At 49.8% G+C, this 17368-nt stretch overlaps 1 pseudogene; it reads right to left on the bottom strand.

Moving 5' to 3' along the window:
- Positions 1-5102: 5102 nt before the first annotated feature.
- LOC109745089 (S-locus-specific glycoprotein BS29-2-like) overlaps positions 5103-17368 on the bottom strand; it is a 51056-nt pseudogene continuing 38790 nt past the window's right edge.

Raw genomic sequence — 17368 nt, 5'->3', positions numbered from 1 at the left:
CCCCGATTTGACCGTACACTAATCATGCACGCAAATGTGTACGATCAAGATCAGTGACTCACGGGAAGATATCACAACACAACTCTACAACATAAATAAGTCATACAAGCATCATAATACAAGCCAGTGGCCTCGAGGGCTCGAATACAATTGCTCGATCATAGACGAGTCAGCGGAAGCAACAATATCTGAGTACAGACATAAGTTAAATAAGTTTGCCTTAAGAAGGCTAGCACAAACTGGGATACAGATCGAACGAGGCGCAGGCCTCCTGCCTGGGATCCTCCTAACTAACTCCTGGCCGTCGTCAGCGGGCTGCACGTAGTAGTAGGCTCCTCCGGTGTAGTAGGAGTCGTCGCCGACGGTGGCGTCTGGCTCCTGGGCTCCAGCATCTGGTTGCGACAACCAGGTAGAATGGAAAGGGGGAAAAGAGGGAGAAAAGCAACCGTGAGTACTCATCCAAAGTACTCGCAAGCAAGGATCTACACTACATATGCATGGGTATCTGCGTAAAGGGGCTATATCGGTGGACTGAACTGCAGGATGCCAGAATAAGAGGGGGATAGCTAGTCCTATCGAAGACTACGCTTCTGGCAGCCTCCATCTTGCAGCATGTAGAAGAGACTAGATGGTAAGTTCACCAAGTAGCATCGCATAGCATAAACCTACCCGGCGATCCCCTCCTCGTCGCCCTGTTAGAGAGCGATCACCGGGTTGTATCTGGCACTTGGAAGCGTGTGTTTTATTAAGTATCCAGTTCTAGTTGTCATAAGGTCAAGGTACAACTCCGGGTCGTCCTTTTACCGAGGGACACGGCTCTTCGAATAGATAAACTTCCCTGCAGGGGTGCACCACATAACCCAACACGCTCGATCCCATTTGGCCGGACACACTTATCTGGGTCATGCCCGGCCTCGTAAGATCAACACGTCGCAGCCCCACCTAGGCTCAACAAAGAGGTTAGCACGCCGGTCTAAACCCTATGCGCGCAGGGGTCTGGGCCCATCGCCCATTGCACACCTGCACGTTGCGTATGCGGCCGGAAGAAGACCTAGCCCCCTTAATACAAGCGCGAGCTTACGGTCCAATGCGGCGCGCGCCACTCAGTCGCTGACGTCAAAAAGAGCTTCGGCTGATACCACGACGTCGAGTGCCCATAACTGTTCCCGCGTAGCTGGTTAGTGCGTATAGACCAAATGGCCAGACTCAGATCAAATACCAAGATCTCGTTAAGCGTGTTAAGTATCCGCGAACGCCGACCAGGGCCAGGCCCACCTCTCCCCTAGGTGGTCTCAACCCGCCCTGTCGCTCCGCCATAAAGTAACAGTTGGGGGCCGTCAGGAACCCACGCCCACCTCTAACGGGATGGAGCCACCTGTCCTTTCAGCCCCCTCACCAGAATCACTTGCGGGTACTCAACGAGCCGACCCGACTTTAGTCACCACATGTGTCATGTATATAAAGTATATAGTATATACCCGTGATCACCTCCCGAAGTGATCATGGCCCAGTAGTATAGCATGGCAGACGGACAAGAGTGTAGGGCCACTGATGGAACACTAGCATCCTATACTAAGCAGTAGGATAGCAGGTAAGGGTAACAACTGTAGCAACAATGATAGGCTATGCATCAGAATAGGATTAACCGAAAGCAGTAACATGCTACACTACTCTAATGCAAGCAGTATAGAGAAGAATAGGCGATATCTGGTGATCAAGGGGGGGGCTTGCCTGGTTGCTCAGACAAGAAGGAGGGGTCGTCGGTGACGTAGTCGACCACAGGGGCATCAGCATCGTCACGGGGTCTACCGAAGAGAAGAGGGGGGAGAAACAGTAAATACATAGCAAGCAAGTGCATAACAGGACACAGGCAGAGCTAGACGTGTTCTAACGCGGTATGAGGTGGTACCGGTGAAGGGGGGGAAACATTCGGGAAAATATCCCCGGTGTTTCGCGTTTTCGGACAGATGAATCGGAGGGGAAAAGTTGTGTGTTTGTTATTCTAGGGATGCGTGGCGGACGAACGGGCTGCGTAACCGGATTCGTCTCGTCGTTCTGAGCAACTTTCATGTACAAAGTTTTTTCATCCGAGCTACGGTTTATTTTATATTAATTTTAAAAGATTTAAATCATTATTAGGATTAGGAGAATTAATTAAATCAGAAGGCATTTATGACGTCATCATGACATCAGCGTGATGCAAGCGGTCAAAGTTGACCGTTGACCAGTCAACTAAATGGGTGGGTCCCGCATGTCATAGGCTGTTATCTAATTGACAGTAGTTAGATTTATTAGCAGGTTAATTAGGTTTAATTAACTAGATTAATTAAGTTAAATAATTAATATTTAGTTATTATTATTATTATTTTAAATTCCTTTTTTTAACGTTCAGGGGCTGGGCCCCTCCTGTCATTGGCCCTAGGGGCCATAGTGGGTTCGGGCGCTGGGTGCGAGCGTGGTGCCCGTGCCTGAGACCGAACGGGGCTGGCCCCGGACGCAGCCCGCGGCGTGGGCGCCGGCAGCCAGAACGCCGGCCAGTGGGGGGCCATCCGCGGGGGACGGGGCGAGGCCAGGGACGGCGACGGGGCGGCGGTGCCGGAGCTAGTGACAGAGGCGGGCGACGGCGGGCGAGCCACGGCAATCAGTGGCGAGGCGCGGGGAGCAAGGGCGACGGAGCGTGCAGAGGAGGGCGAGGCCGTGGCGAAGCAGGCAGTCGCCGGTGGGGGACGCCGGGGCCCTAGCCGTGGAGGGCGCGCCGGCGGGGAATGCGGTCGCCGCGGGCGAGCGGCTTGGCGAAGGCCGGCGCTGGCCAGGGGGCAGCGCGCGCGGGCCGTCGTCAAGCAGGGGTGCGCGGGGGCGGCCAGGGCGGCCGGCGCGTGCGGGCGTCGGTGAGCGAGGCCATGGCCGATGCGGTGAGCACGTTCGGGGCCGGTCGGCGAGTGTGCACGGCGACGGAGGGGAAGAGGTGGAGGGGGGAGAGGCCCGGGGCCTCACCGGGGTTCGCAGGGTCAAGGGTCGTGGTGCTCGAGGTGGGGGGACGGGGACGACGTGGACGGAGTGGAGGCAGACCGGTGGGGAGGAGGAAGCAGGCCGGCGAGGGAGAGGAGGGGCGGACGACGGCGAGCTCCGCGCGGCGGTGGCGTCAGGGCCGAGCCCGAGTTCCAGATCGGGGGCGGAGGGGATGGGGCGGTGCAGACGGGCGTCGGGGCCGGCTCGGGGCTGCCGAGGTGCAGAGGGGGGAGACGAGGCGGCGTCACCGGCGTCGGGGCCAACCGCCCCGATCCAGATCCGATCGGGGGGGGGCAGAGAGGAGAGGTGGGGGTCGGGGGGAGAGGGGATCGGGGGGGGGGGGGTGGGGGGTTGTGCGGTCGTGGGTCAGGGTTACGGAGTAGTGGGGGGAGGGTAGTAGTGGGTTAGGTGGACCGGGGTGCGCCGGCCTGTTGGGTCGTGGCCCTGTGGGCCAGGGGGGTTTGTTTGTTTTTTTTGACTTTGTTTTATTTCCTTTATTTTTATTTATTCTTTCCTATTTTATTTTAGTTACATTTTATTTTAGTTTTAGTAAAAATTATCACTAACACCTAAATTGGTACTTCTAAATAAACTACTGCCACATTAATTCTTATCCCAACTAAAATAGTTTAACATTTTATAAAATTTAAAAGGCATTTATTTTATTATTTAACCTACAGTTTTAATTATTTTGAACACTTAATCATTTTATTAAATTTAGGTTTCTTCACCACTATTACCCAGGATTAATTTAACACATTTACAACATTTCAGTTTTCACTTTTGAAAACTTTAACTATTCGACTTGATCTTAAATTTGAATTTGGATCGGTTCTAAACTAGCACGAGATTAGCAACAGTAATCGTGGTGATGTGGCATCATTACCAGAGGGTTACTGTAGCTTGATTACCCGGGCGTCACAGAGGAGGAGCCCGCGCCTCGCCGCCCCGCGCAGACCACGCCGCCGCCATCGCCGCAGCGCCACCAAAGGGGAGCCCCGCAGATCTGCCGACGGCCCGACCTGCCGCCGAGCTGAGCGCCGCCGCGAGGGCCGGCCGTCCCGCGCCGCCCAGGAGCCTCGCGAGGAGGGATGGAGCCCCGCCGCCGCCGACGCACGCGCGGGCTTTGCCCGGCGGCGTCCCCTGGCGGCGGCGAGGGAGAAGGAAGGCGAGAAAGGGGAGCGGCGCCGGCGATCTAGGTTTCCGCCCAGGCCGCTCGCGGGAGCGGCACGGGGGACGGGCTATTTCCCCGGGGGAGACGTCAACGGGGGAGAATAAACTGATGAACAGAAAGGTTGTCCGTGAAATTGACCCTGTAATTGTATGATAGGACATGAATTTCATGATGACATCGGGGTTTTTTACACGAAAAGAAGGATAGCCCTAACCTATATTTCAGGTACTTAATCAGTGTTTGTTATTTGTGCTACTGTCACAATATATACAAGGGAACTGAGTTGTGATGTGACCTGGTAGACGACGAAAAAAGCACCTCGACCAATCACATTCCTCGTAGAGAAATTTCTTGTTGCGGTCTTGATGGTGGCCAGATCAATGGAGGCGACATTCGTAGGACCCAGGGGTTTCGCTGCTTCTAGACTAGCCGCAACAATCTGCGTCTCCTCTTCCTCCAAATTATCAAGACCACAAAGAGAATGATGAACACCGCCACACACACGATACATATGGTTATAATGGCTGCCGTAACTGCCACACCAATCTTCCTCGTCCTCGTATCTTCAGCTGAATGAAAATAAGGTTCAGTATTTCAATGGAATTTCCACGATGGTGGATACCTCAGCTGAATGAGAGTAAGGTTCAATATTTCAATGAGACTTCCACGATGGTTAGTACCGAAATGTTTGTGACCTCAAAACTTCAGGCCAGAATCAAACCAATTTTAAACAAATACTATGTACTATGCTAGTTCATTGATAGATAAAATCCGAAAGAATTTTCAAAATCTCTGAAAAATTTTATATCTCGTAAGACCAAAACATTTCCGTTACCAAATTTAAAGTTAAACCTTTGAGATTGCCGAAAACAAACAAAAACTGGGAGAAATTTCTGTGAAATTCAGAGTTTTTTACACATCATACAGAGTCAAAAAATTCCAAGGCCTCGCCTAGTTCAGACCTTACCAGTCTAAGGTATAAATCTTCTCCTTTGTCCATGTACCGGATATCTACGATGTTATACGACCAAATCATGCACCCACGGCGAACACCTCCTCCTCGGGCGTAGGCCACGCACGAACAGTTAGCGAGGCACCTCTCCCGGCACTCCTCCAGCCCGATGCCCGCGTCCACCGACACGTTGTGCGTGTCCGGGAGCTTGACGCCGCGCACCACCGCAACCCCGTCCGTGGTGCTCATGCTGCCGTCGCCGGCGCAGTCCAGAGGCACTCTCCGCCGGCATCCGACGGAGGTCTCCCTCATGTACCACGCCGACGGTGACGCGGGGTCGAAACCCTTGACGCAGCTGCAGAACGACATGGACGCCGCGTTGACGTCACACAGGCCGAACGCGCCGCACCGGGCGTACGCCTCGCACACGTCCCTCAGCGCGCTCACCCCTAGTGAAACAACACAAAGAAAAGAACCTGATCTCACTCCCCCCCGTCACCCCCGCTCGGGCGGGATCGCAACCATAGCCGCCGGGGCTCCCCGTCCTTCCATCCCTCCCTCCGCCGCCGCCGAAGGACGCCGCCGGCCTATAGCCCGGGGGCTGATGGCGGTGGCGGGGGCCTTTCCCTCTCTCCTGCGTAATGGGGGCGGTGCGGAGCCCCGTGGCGTGTGGTGGCACGGCCGATCTGGCCTTGGTGCCGTGGCGGGCCTGCCTTGACCGGTTGCGGCGCGGCGGCCGCCTCGGCCTAGGGCGGCCATGGTGGCGGGTGCGGCGGCCGGCCCTGCTTCGGGCAGCGGCCTTGGCTGCGTTCGGCGGCGGCGGCCGGGTCTGCCGCGACGGACCATCTGAACTCGGATCGGCGGTGACGGCATGGAGGGCCTGGTGGTTGGGTCGGTGTCATACGTGGTTTGCCCTCCGAACAGATCTGATCTGACCGGTGCGGCTTGCTCGATGTGCGGCGGCTCAGATCGGCGGCGACCCATGCACACGATGCTTGATGGAGGTTCTTCGAGCGGATCCGGGTGAAAACCTCGTTCTCGGCTTGATGCCAAGACCGGCGTTGGCGGCACTCTTTTGTGTCATTACATTCTTGAAGATATCGTCGTGAAGAAGCTTCAGGCCTCTATCCGCTATCTCAGGGAAAACCCTAGATTAGTAGATCGGATGACGGTGGCACGTTGGTGTCGTTTCCTCCTTGGGGACATCATTCTTGGAGGCGTCCACGGGATCGAGGGACCAATGGGCGTCTTTTTTGGTGGAGCGGTGCTTCATCCTACACATTGACGATGGCGGATCTCGGCGGCGTGGTGCAGTGGAGACTCGGCGCCCGATGCACGGTGATGGACTCGTGCAGGAGGAGGTAGTTGTCTCGCGTCATGGTAGTGTCGATGGCAGAGTGGCCTGACAAGGTAGAAGCCTCAATATCTGCTCTGAAGATGGACCTGTGGAAGATGGCGGCGACGACACACGTGAATACGTCAGACCAGTTTATGCCCCAGACCCGGTATATGGCTCGGCTCGGGCTTCTGGCTTTTGATGATAGACTTAGGTGAGTGGTCTGGGTATTTGGCCCACCTAGCACCCCTTCATCATATGGATATGAGTAGTGGCATACGTTGCCAATGTGGAAAATATGAAACTCTAGAATTATATGTTGTATTGATCTGACCCTCGTAGGGGTATATATAGAGTACAAGGTAGAAGAGGCTTGGAGTACAAGGCAAGATATTGTGTGTTTAAACTAAAGTCTATCTCTTTCTCCTTATCTCTAGCTAATCATGTTTATACTTCTAACATTCCCCCTCAGTCGTAGCGGGAGTGAAGCGGACGATTACGATTGAATTTGAAGTCTTGTGCTTCCGTCGTCTTCTCCGCTGCTCCATCATCAACCGCATCTCTGATGGGTCGGCACCTAGGGCGGTGACTGCGTCCCCTTCTAGTGCCTTCCTTGTCTCTTCTCTCTTCCCTCCCGCAGTCACAGCGGGAGTGGCGTGAACGCTGGTGACGACGCGGACGCTGTTGACTGGAGTTGTTGCCTTTATGTTGCTGTAGACCAAGCCATTAATGTCGATGTCGAGGTAGCCGATCATGGTGTTGTAGCCGTGGTCGAGGTAGTCGTGGTCGATGATGTAGTCGTCGTGGATGATGAAGCCGCACAAAGCCGGAGGCGCAAAAAAATGCGCTATGACGGAGCTGCAGACGTGGACGATGCAACTTGCGGATTTCAGAGGGTGTCGTCGGCGATGAGTTCGCCGGTTTTGCCAAGACCGGAGGAAGCCCATCGAGCACACATCGTTTTCGCCAGAACCGTGTGGCTATGTAGGGTCGTCAGTGTAGTGACGCCGTGTCGATGCAGTCGTGCCGTCGTGGATGACGCGGTCGATGTCGTCGTCGTGGTCGCGTCTTGCAGAAAGCCTGTCAGAGGACGCTAGGTGTCCATGTTGTAGACAAGGCAGCGGCGGTGTGTTGACGAAGATGTTGATGAAGACCGCGTTGATGAAGACCACGTTGATGAAGACTGAAGTGTCGGCGATGAGGCAGCAGGGGTGAAATAGTGTATCGCTTGAAGGCGTTCCTTACTCGCAACGTGTGTCGATGCCTTGCTGTCAGAGATGAAGTCATGTTCCACACCGATCTGCGTGCGGTTGATGCTTCTTCTGGATGTACTCGACGAAGTATGTGGTTCGTAGCCTGACCGTAGTCGTACAGCTTAATGCAGATGTAGTTCGGCTTGGTGAAGAAGTGGATCGTCCTCGGCGCGGGGCCGGCGGCTCGGTGTAGATGAGGCAGGTCTTGCGCGTCGTTGCTCATGTCCCGCGCGCAAGTGCTGGAGTCGAGCGGGCGTGGCACGTATCGTTGAAGAGCTCGGATGTGGCCTCGGAAAGTCAGGTGTGCAGCAGTATGCATGCACATACAGGATGGCCCTAGGACTTGCAAGTACATACCGTGCGCATGGCCCGTGCTTGCTTGTAGTATAGATCGATCTGCTGCATGAAGTCCCTGTTGCTTGGGGTCGAGGCGTGTGCTAGAAAGCTGCGGCCGGGCGGTGTAGCCATTGGGCTTGCATCTCGGCTACTGGAACACGCGGTCGCGTGTTGAGTCTGCCGTAGACGGGTAGTCGGAGATACAAGTTGATGTCAGCCGTCGGGAGATCCGTGTACGTACGCCCTCCAGCGGCGCTGACCTGCAGGTCAGGTCCCCATGGATGCATCGGTCTTTGAGATCTGGATGCAGAATCGCTCGTGGCTGCCGTTTGTCGCCGGATCGATGCTGCAGGCGCGTGGCCACGGAGCTGGAGACGCGCCGGACTTGCTGGTGTGTCGCGCCGCCGCCGGGCACGTCGTCGTTCCACGAGTGTACGTCAACTTGGTGTTGATGTAGATTGAGGAAGTCGCCCGGTAGAGGCCGGATTCGATCGAGTCCATGTGACCCACCTCGCGTCGAGGCTTGTGGAGAGGCGGAGCCGCTGCTTGCATGCGTGGATGGAGCCTGCCGGTTGCACTTGCACGCGCCTGGGCGAAGCTGCCGTCGATGTTCTGATCTGCACGTCTTTTTTCCACCGGATTTGATCTGGCTACGGGTTTATTTGTGGCTAAAAAAAACTAATCTACTGGGAATTTGAAATTTGTGTAATCTAACCTATGAATCGATCTAATCGATGGAACTGATCTCATTTTTGACACGATCGGGTGCCACGCCCCCCGGGGAGAGGAGATTAATCTCCCCGGGGGTGGCGCGCTGCGGAAGTGATGGAAAGTCCTAGAATCGGCGTCGTGAGACTAACCGCTCTGATACCATGTGGAAAATATGAAACTCTAAAATTATATGTTGTATTGATCTGACCTTCGTAGGGGTATATATAGAGTACAAGGTAGAAGAGGCTTGGAGTACAAGGCAAGATATTGTGTGTTTAAACTAAAGTCTATCTCTTTCTCCTTATCTCTAGTTAATCATATTTATACTTCTAACAGCCAAAATGTCGGATTCAGACATATTGTTGTAATACTTTGTAATGTCATCGAGAATAATCAACAAAGTGGCCGCATGCATTTTCTAGATACAGAGGCCTGAGGTCATCCTCCTTTTAAAAAAATAGAAGGTCTTCCACGCCCGGCTGCTCGTGTCCCACACCAGGCGCTGGATCGCGCCGGCGTCGGTCACCACGACGCGCGAGAACGGCGCCCCGGCCTTGGCGTGGTAGGCGTAGGTGACCTCGCCGGGGCTTACCGTCACCTGGTACGAGAACATGTCGGCGTACGACGCCATCTCCGCGACGCCGTTGAAGTGCACGCCGTTCCACGGCCCGGTGCGGTACTTATTGACGCCGTCGTGCCAAAGCGCGTTCTCCGGCAGCGCCTTCGGTAGGGGCCGGGAGACGGGTCGGTGGCTGAGCGCCACGACGTGATGTACCACTCGGCCCCCGTCCACAGGTTCTTGCCGGTCTTCATGCCGGGCAGCAAGGTGTTCGACGGATGGTCGAACGACTGCTACAGGTGGGCGCCGCTGGCCTGGTTGCGCACGACAAGGTTCCCGGAGTCCAGCAGTTGCACCACCGCGGAAGCGGCGCCGGTCGAGTTCGTCGACCACGCGACCTGACCGCGGTCCATCAGGAGGAGCCTCCCGGCGTTGCCGAGCACCAGCACGCCGGAGGTGCCGGTGAGTGGGCTGTCGCGGTTGGCCACCCAGCACACGGCGTCCTCCGACACGGAGAACCATATCCCGAGGTACCTCCGCGCTGGCACCCCAAGGGAGAAGAATCCCATGGTGAACGCCCCACCGGCAGAGACAAGCGTCTCGCCGTCAGTGACGTCGCCGCCGCTGTCGAACATGTCTGCGCCGTAGGCTGGTGTTCCGAGATGAAGGTGAAACAGGAACACGCAGAATAGGAGGAGGAGAGAGCCTCAGACATGGCTTGCAGCTGAGCTCATGAGTGGTGGATGCTTCTTCGTTTTTGGCAGTCGAAGGTCATGCAGCACTCCCGCGACTGCACAAACTGAGATTGCTGCTCAGATCGGTGCTCTCTAATGGTTTTCAAGTGGCAGCAACAACTCAACGGTTGACAACTTCACGCTGCCCTCGTTTGCTGAGGGAGAAAGATACTAGCAATGTTCGGTACCTAGATTAACATAAACTATATAACACAGTAAAACGTACTCCCTCCGTTCGGAAATACTTGTCATCAAAATAAATAAAAGAAGATGTATCTAGACGCATTTTAGTTCTAGATACATCTTTTTTATCCATCGTTCTTGATACATCCTTTTTATCCATTTTGATGACAAGTATTTTCGAAGGGAGAGAGTATGTGCATACGGCGGTACAAAGGGCACAGTAGACAGTAATGTATGTGTGCTTGGGATCACTAGCGGATCAAGGAATTGAACTTAGCCGGGCGAAACATTTGAGGTATAATTTTTTATTGACAAATGCATGTCCGATGAACAAAATTTCATAACAGTCAAATATGAATCTAGATGCAATCAAAAATTTACATAACTAATGGTTTAAAACAGTTCAATATTCTTGACAACTAGTTGTAAGAGCATCTACAACCGGACCTCTCAAACCCGCCTCATTTGCCCGGGCGGACCTCCCGGTCACTGTCTGGTCACGATTTTTTGACCAAGACGGCCCCCCTCAAACGCCCGGGCTGACCGGCACCCCCAATATCCAGCCCAAATATGGGACGGATATGGGGCGCCCGGGCGTGCCCGGGCACGCCCGTCACGTCGACCTGACGGCGTGGCCCCGCACAGACTCGCCGGGAAACCCGAGACGGTCCGACGGGCGCCTCGACCGTCGCTGCGGTGTGACCGTCGCGTGGCGCCGCTCCGGCTCGCCGCCCCAGGCCGTAGCGGGCCATTTAAACCGGCCGGCGCCCCCAGCCCTAGCACATCCGCCTCTTCCCTCCCTCCGCCGCCACTCGAGCCCGTTAGCCATGCCCCCACGCCGCAGCTACTACACGATCCAGCACCGTCTCTTCCTCCTTGAGCAGGTCCGGATCTGTAGGGAAGCGACGCTACCTCTGGAACCGGAGGAGGATTACGAGGAGGTTGAGGAGGAGGTGCCGGGGGGGAGGGGGCGAAGAGGAGGAGCAGCAGGAGCCGGTGGAGGAGGAGCAGGAGCCGGCGGAGGAAGAGGAGGAGGCGCCGCTGCTGGATGTGGGGGAGGAGGCGGCGCCGATGATGGAGGAGGACGTGGGCGTGTAGCCGGAGCAGCACGCCATCCTAAACTCCATCCGCTTGGAGTCGGCTACGGAGGCCAGACGTCGTTGTCGGCAACAGATGGAAGCGGCGCAGGCAGCCACAGAACCACCTTTTATACAAAGTTTGCATTGCATATTTGCATGCACCAATGTTTGACTTCATTGCTCCCTTATGATTATGTGTTGTATATAACAAGGCAAACAAGATCAAGAACCCTAACCTGTCTTAGTCTCGCCCCCGTCGGAGGGTGCTCCTTGGCAAGGTTGGGCCGACCCCAAAGAAGGCGGCCGTGGGGCACTGGTTCTCCTCCGCCGCGGCTCGGGAGTGCTAGCGATAGGGCGCGATGGAACGTCTTGGAGGCACTTAAGTGTTCACTAGTAACATTCTATATATGTAGACTATTATTTTAAAGATTATACTAAGGGCCCCTTGTTCTAGTCTCGCCATGGGCCCCCATAATCTTAGGACCGGCCCTGTCTTGGAACCTGTATGGCGGCCCATGGGCTTCTAGGTGGCAGTGATTGTCCACGGCCATGCAGATGGCGTGACGATCGGGTCTGATATGTTGGGCGGCCGTGACATCAGTGCCGTCCATGGTCGACCCAACGTGGTTACACTAACTCAAGTCAGGACGGCTTGGTGGTGTTCATCCAAATCTGGTCAACCGGATGGTGGTGGCTTCAAACTGTACTGTAACGACCTCCTGCGGCTCTACGACGGCCGTGATCACCGAAAGGTCTTCAAGAAGGTTTATCCCTCTAGATCCGGTGGTTGACTTTGATGGTGAGATGGATGAAGGCTCGACGCATGAGGATGGTTGTGCATCGGCGATGGTCACACATCACAGGTAGTTGCTGGGATCATGAAAAAGTGATGGCTACAACACACGAGTGACTTCAATGGTGGTGTTGTCATGGACCCGGCCTCGAGCTCCGGGGAGGAAGCCTAGGTCTGACCCAAATTGGTTATACCTGACAATGCCGCGTTCTTTACGATGTTACCTTGTCGAAGGTTTTGCTTGGATATGTTAGGACTAACTCTTCAGGGTGAAAACCTAGATTCATGCCTTATGGTTGGATCCGGTGATGGCGTCACTTGACTGGTGTTCCCATCCTGGAGATGTTGTTGTTCAATAATCTTGTTGTCTGTGTGGTGTCATGAGATGATTGGTGCGGATATGATCATTCTTGCAGTTTGCAATCGTGGATCTGATCGCTTTGGTTTTTTTTCTTTTTTTTCTCGTCTACACATAACTTTGTCTTATATGACTTTGCTAGTTGTTGGCGTATTTGTGTGTGCGTATTGGTGTTGGTGTGTGCATTTTAACCATGCAGAGGCCGAGTGTGTGCTCATCGTGTTTGTATCCTCTTGATAACGATATGTCTACTCTTTAGTGGTGAGACTGGGTTCTTCTTTGTTTGTTAACGATATTTATGAAAGGAACTAAGATATCAAATGATGCATTAAATAAATTCGGTTTCAATAAATAATGTACATATTCAATTTTTGTATATATTGATGGCCCAACCAGTTAAATAATAATAATATATTTTGTTAAAACATAGTTCATATGAGATGTGATATTTGACATCATGTTGGAGTCTATACTTATTTTTCCTTTGCATGTTGTGTTGTGTATATTTCTAAGAGCCATGGAGCATAATTACAAAGTTCCTTGTGACAATATCTAATGGTAATTTCTGTTAATCCAGCCACAGAGCATATATCTACAAAACAAAAATTGTTTTTGTTAGAAAATATCCATCGCATGCAAAGAATCTATACAAACAAAATACTATACAATGACAATCTACTACCTTTAATAGCAACCTTGTCACATGGTTCCTTGGACGATTCAGATATTAAATATATTATAGTTCCAGCTATTGATATAGCATTCCTTCTGCACAAGTAATAGATTTATTCAATATACAATTGCAAAATGTAAACATGTTTATTGGGAAATATTAAATTATGTAATTCCACAATTGACACCCTTCAATTATTAATTTTAGTTTCACTTTTTTGTGCATGTATGAATATATTGATTAAGTAATGTAATTACACATATGATAATATATACCTTATATCAAGTCTCTGCACTCGATTTGCTGCTTCTTCTGCTGCTTGAATTGCTTTGTTTGACATTCCAAGTGTTGAACAAAAACGTCGCTACAAAGTGTGAATTATAGGGTAAATTTTTGATTGAAACTATTAACTTGAACACATTTATATTCTGCTACCATTTATCAAAAAATGAACTACTAGGCGTACTTCATAAAAATGTTATGATGTAATGAAGTAACTATGAAAAATACTTACCACGAGATCCCTAGGACGAACACTACTGATTTCCATGCATTCGCCTTTCTTCTCCACAATATGGTGCACTAGTAAATCTTTTGCTCGAGAAACTTCTTTTTTTGTAACTCCATTAGTGACGGTGCAAATCTCTATTTTTTAGATAGAAATGAAGAAGTTTATTGATAATGTATGATAAAACGTTCATATATTAATATAATAAGTTTCATACCTTTTATAGTTCGAGCCTTATTAGCTTGCCTGCATGCTATGTACAAGCAAGCAGCACAAAGAGAATGTTTCTTCCTTATATTAAATATCTTAAGATCATTAGCTTTCATGTATAAATTTGTTGCTTGAAGCTTTATGTTATCCACAATGCCCAACCTAAAAACAATGCGGTTAGTTCACTTAGTTTTTTGCTACACTTCTTGTTTGAATTATCTTAATTTTTCTTGTGCACTATATTATAAATATTATAATGAACTTTCGACAAGTCAAAATAACAAATATATTAGTAAAAAATTAATTATCTTAAAGTTCACATGTACATATAATAGTTCATTCCAATATATTAATATGACAATCATATTAGTGAAGAAATATTAAAAAATCATATTAGTAAAAAATAAATTTGAACTAAATGTACATAATTAAGAATATGAATTCACCTGTCAGCCATATCAGCTATATAGTGAATTGCATTGCCGGCTTGATGGGAAGAAAAATCAACAGACTTCTGTATATTGCCGCGGAAAGAGTTGTGGTGATCAAATATGTTTTTATCAAATCTCATAGCAGGTGTAGAATTATGCCTTGATTTCAGATTATTTGGGGATTTCACTGTAGAAATAGGGTCATAATTATCATCTTTTGATGCTAAAGGGGTGAATGTACGCCAATCATCTTTCTCATCAATGTAACGACTATCCAATACAAGGCCGCACTCTGAGCATATGGTGTCTCCAGTTGCGCGATCGAATACTATCACTGTGCTAATGTTACAATCTTTACAGTATGACGATTCCATTAGAATGTGTGGTTATCAAGAGGCACAGTTTGAGTAGGTTAGATAGCTAGGAAACCACTAAGACTATAACCAAATAACAACTACACTAATGCTTTAATGGCTTGTGTGCTATTCCACATTTATATGGCATTTAGCCAAAATGTTTTAAGCATGACTGTGAATAGTAGATATTTTGTTAGACCCACTTAACTAGAAGGTGGTTGTCTCGTTGACACACAAAAGTTTATATGCAGTTTGGTAGATTATGAAAGTTTGTGTCAGATATTTCAAGTTAGCTAACGTAGAAGTTTAGTTGAAGTTGTAAATTAAGTGAAGAAATTGCATGAAGGTACAAGACAATAATATCAAAGGGTAACCAATTTTTCTGGCTATAAATCAAAATTTAACAAAGATTCTGCTAGAAGAAATTGAGTGAAATCCAATATGTAACATGTATTATCGGCACTTCAGCTTAACTTCCACGTTGTACCCTTGCAAAGTTGAGCATTGTTAACTCAAATACACATGCAAGGAATTAACATATTGTTTAAGAAGTTGAGAGGGACTGAATAAATTTAGTGCGAAAGAAGAGTACATGTTGTTTGCCATGTATCAGCAGTAGTTTTGCTTACGTGTGCATGAGTTGAAGACTATTGGTTTTATAGATATGTCTATTGCATGGACAGAGGCCTCTCACCCTTTAGCTTTGATTGCAACTTTGTTCCTTTTCTTGTTAATGTAGATGGACAATACTTGATCTATTATGTCTTCATTCATGTAGTCATCTATTATGTCTTCATGTAGCCATAAAGACCGTGTTAAGTATCTGAAAGAGGGATGTACAAGCCCTCAATAATCAACATATAACAACACACGTTTGAGTTGTATTTTGAAATAGGACAAACTTTCTTATTAGACCTGACTAAGTGAAATAGAAACAGATCATATTTTTTAGTTCTACATAACTTTACCTTAAAACATCATACATATTACATCTACATGGCGGTAACTAAATAGAATGCACTCTCTCTGTTTCTTTTTTACTTTGCATATAAGATTTGTCTGATTTGGGATGCTACCCGGATCGTGCAGTAGTCCGAGTGGTGTGATGGCTGCAAAGGTCCAAGTCAATCTACCATCTTCCCACGCTGGACATAGTGAGGTTGAGAATGCTATGAGTGTGGCTTTTTAGCTCCCATGTAGGTGTATCCTCTATCCTCACCGTTCTGATGGCATCGAGATCCAGGTGTGCACAGAACTATGAAAGCGATAGGCTTTTACGCAAAATAACAGAAGCGCCTATGCATTAGTGGATTGATTAGAACAACATCTCTCTTGTTTTAATTAAGAAAATTGATGTCAGTGATAGGTTCTCAGATATTGCAACCTCGACGCTACTACAAGTAAGTCGGGAGGTCCGTCAATTAATTCAGAGATAGGTTGTTAGTTGTTACACAATAATGGATGCACCTATGCATCTGTCGACTGATTTTTTGGGAAGTCCTAGCGACTCCACACAGATCTCGTTGGATTGAAATCCAATGGTCACCCCTCTTCTTCGTCCTCTGGCAAGTGCTATTGTTCATCTTCTACCTCGCGACATACGGAGTTTCTTTTCTCCGCCTCTTCCCTCCTCTCCACATGCCTCACCCCTGTTCCAGCCCTCGTCGGCGACCCCGCTGCCGGCCATGGCGTCACCAGGTCGAGATCAGGCGATGTTTAATCAAAGAAGGAATCAAAAGGAATAGCCCCCACCCCCATCCACACCAAATAAGCTTCATCGTTGACTACATCGGCGACACCGCAGCTAACCGCGTTGTCCCTATTTCCGACAAGGTCCTGGCTCGACCTCTTTGAGATGCATCGACTGCTTGCATCATCCTGGTCTTGGCCTCCGGCTATGCACTGTTACTCGCAAGCAGAATTGACTTACAAATTTTTTATTTTCAGGCAATTGATAAAGAGCTGAAGCGTACGATAATTTGGCTTGGTAAAATGCATGGTTTGTTGACCTGATGATCAACTTGAGAAAGACCCCGCGTAAGTGATAACTAAAGTTCCTATCCTTCCCTTAGCCAAGGGCTCTCATAATTTCTTCTTCTTTGTGTTTGCTTTGTAATCTCTACCTCATTGGCAACATGATAGTGTGAAAAGACAATAGAACAAGTTCATAACCCAACGAAAAACAAAGAACATGGAAAGAAATTCTTGCCATGTGTGGTGTGAAGTGCAAACTCTCAAGACAATTAAGCCGTAGATATGACCGTCTCTTTCTCACGACGATTAGAGCTTGTAACAATATAAAGAGTACTTTAGCACACCAATTGGCTAAAAGATTCAAACTTCCAACATAAAAGAGTTAAATACATTGGAGGTGCCTCAACTTGCTTGCACGGTCAGTTTGGTGTCTAAAGTTAACACAAAACTGGTGCTAGAACTTGTCCGGCCATGCAAATACGGTGCCTCCTTCCGTATTCGAACAAACACCAGCCCATGTGGCGGTGACCACTAGCCGAGTGGACAGAAACCCACTCGTATTTTATTTAATCACATAGGAAAGATCTGAAATATAGTGTATGCTAGTGAGAAATAACATGGAAAAGCAATCATATTGGAGGGGTTTCAAACCTGGCAGCTCCTGGCCAAATACGGCTCGATTTGTCCACTCGGCTGAAATATGACATGCATTTACCTATTAGCTACAACACTATGTAGA

This window comes from Aegilops tauschii, chromosome 2 (genome assembly GCF_002575655.3).
Source record: "Aegilops tauschii subsp. strangulata cultivar AL8/78 chromosome 2, Aet v6.0, whole genome shotgun sequence".
In the NCBI taxonomy this organism is placed as follows: Eukaryota; Viridiplantae; Streptophyta; class Magnoliopsida; order Poales; family Poaceae; genus Aegilops; species Aegilops tauschii.
This window is presented reverse-complemented; position numbering and strand designations above follow the sequence as displayed.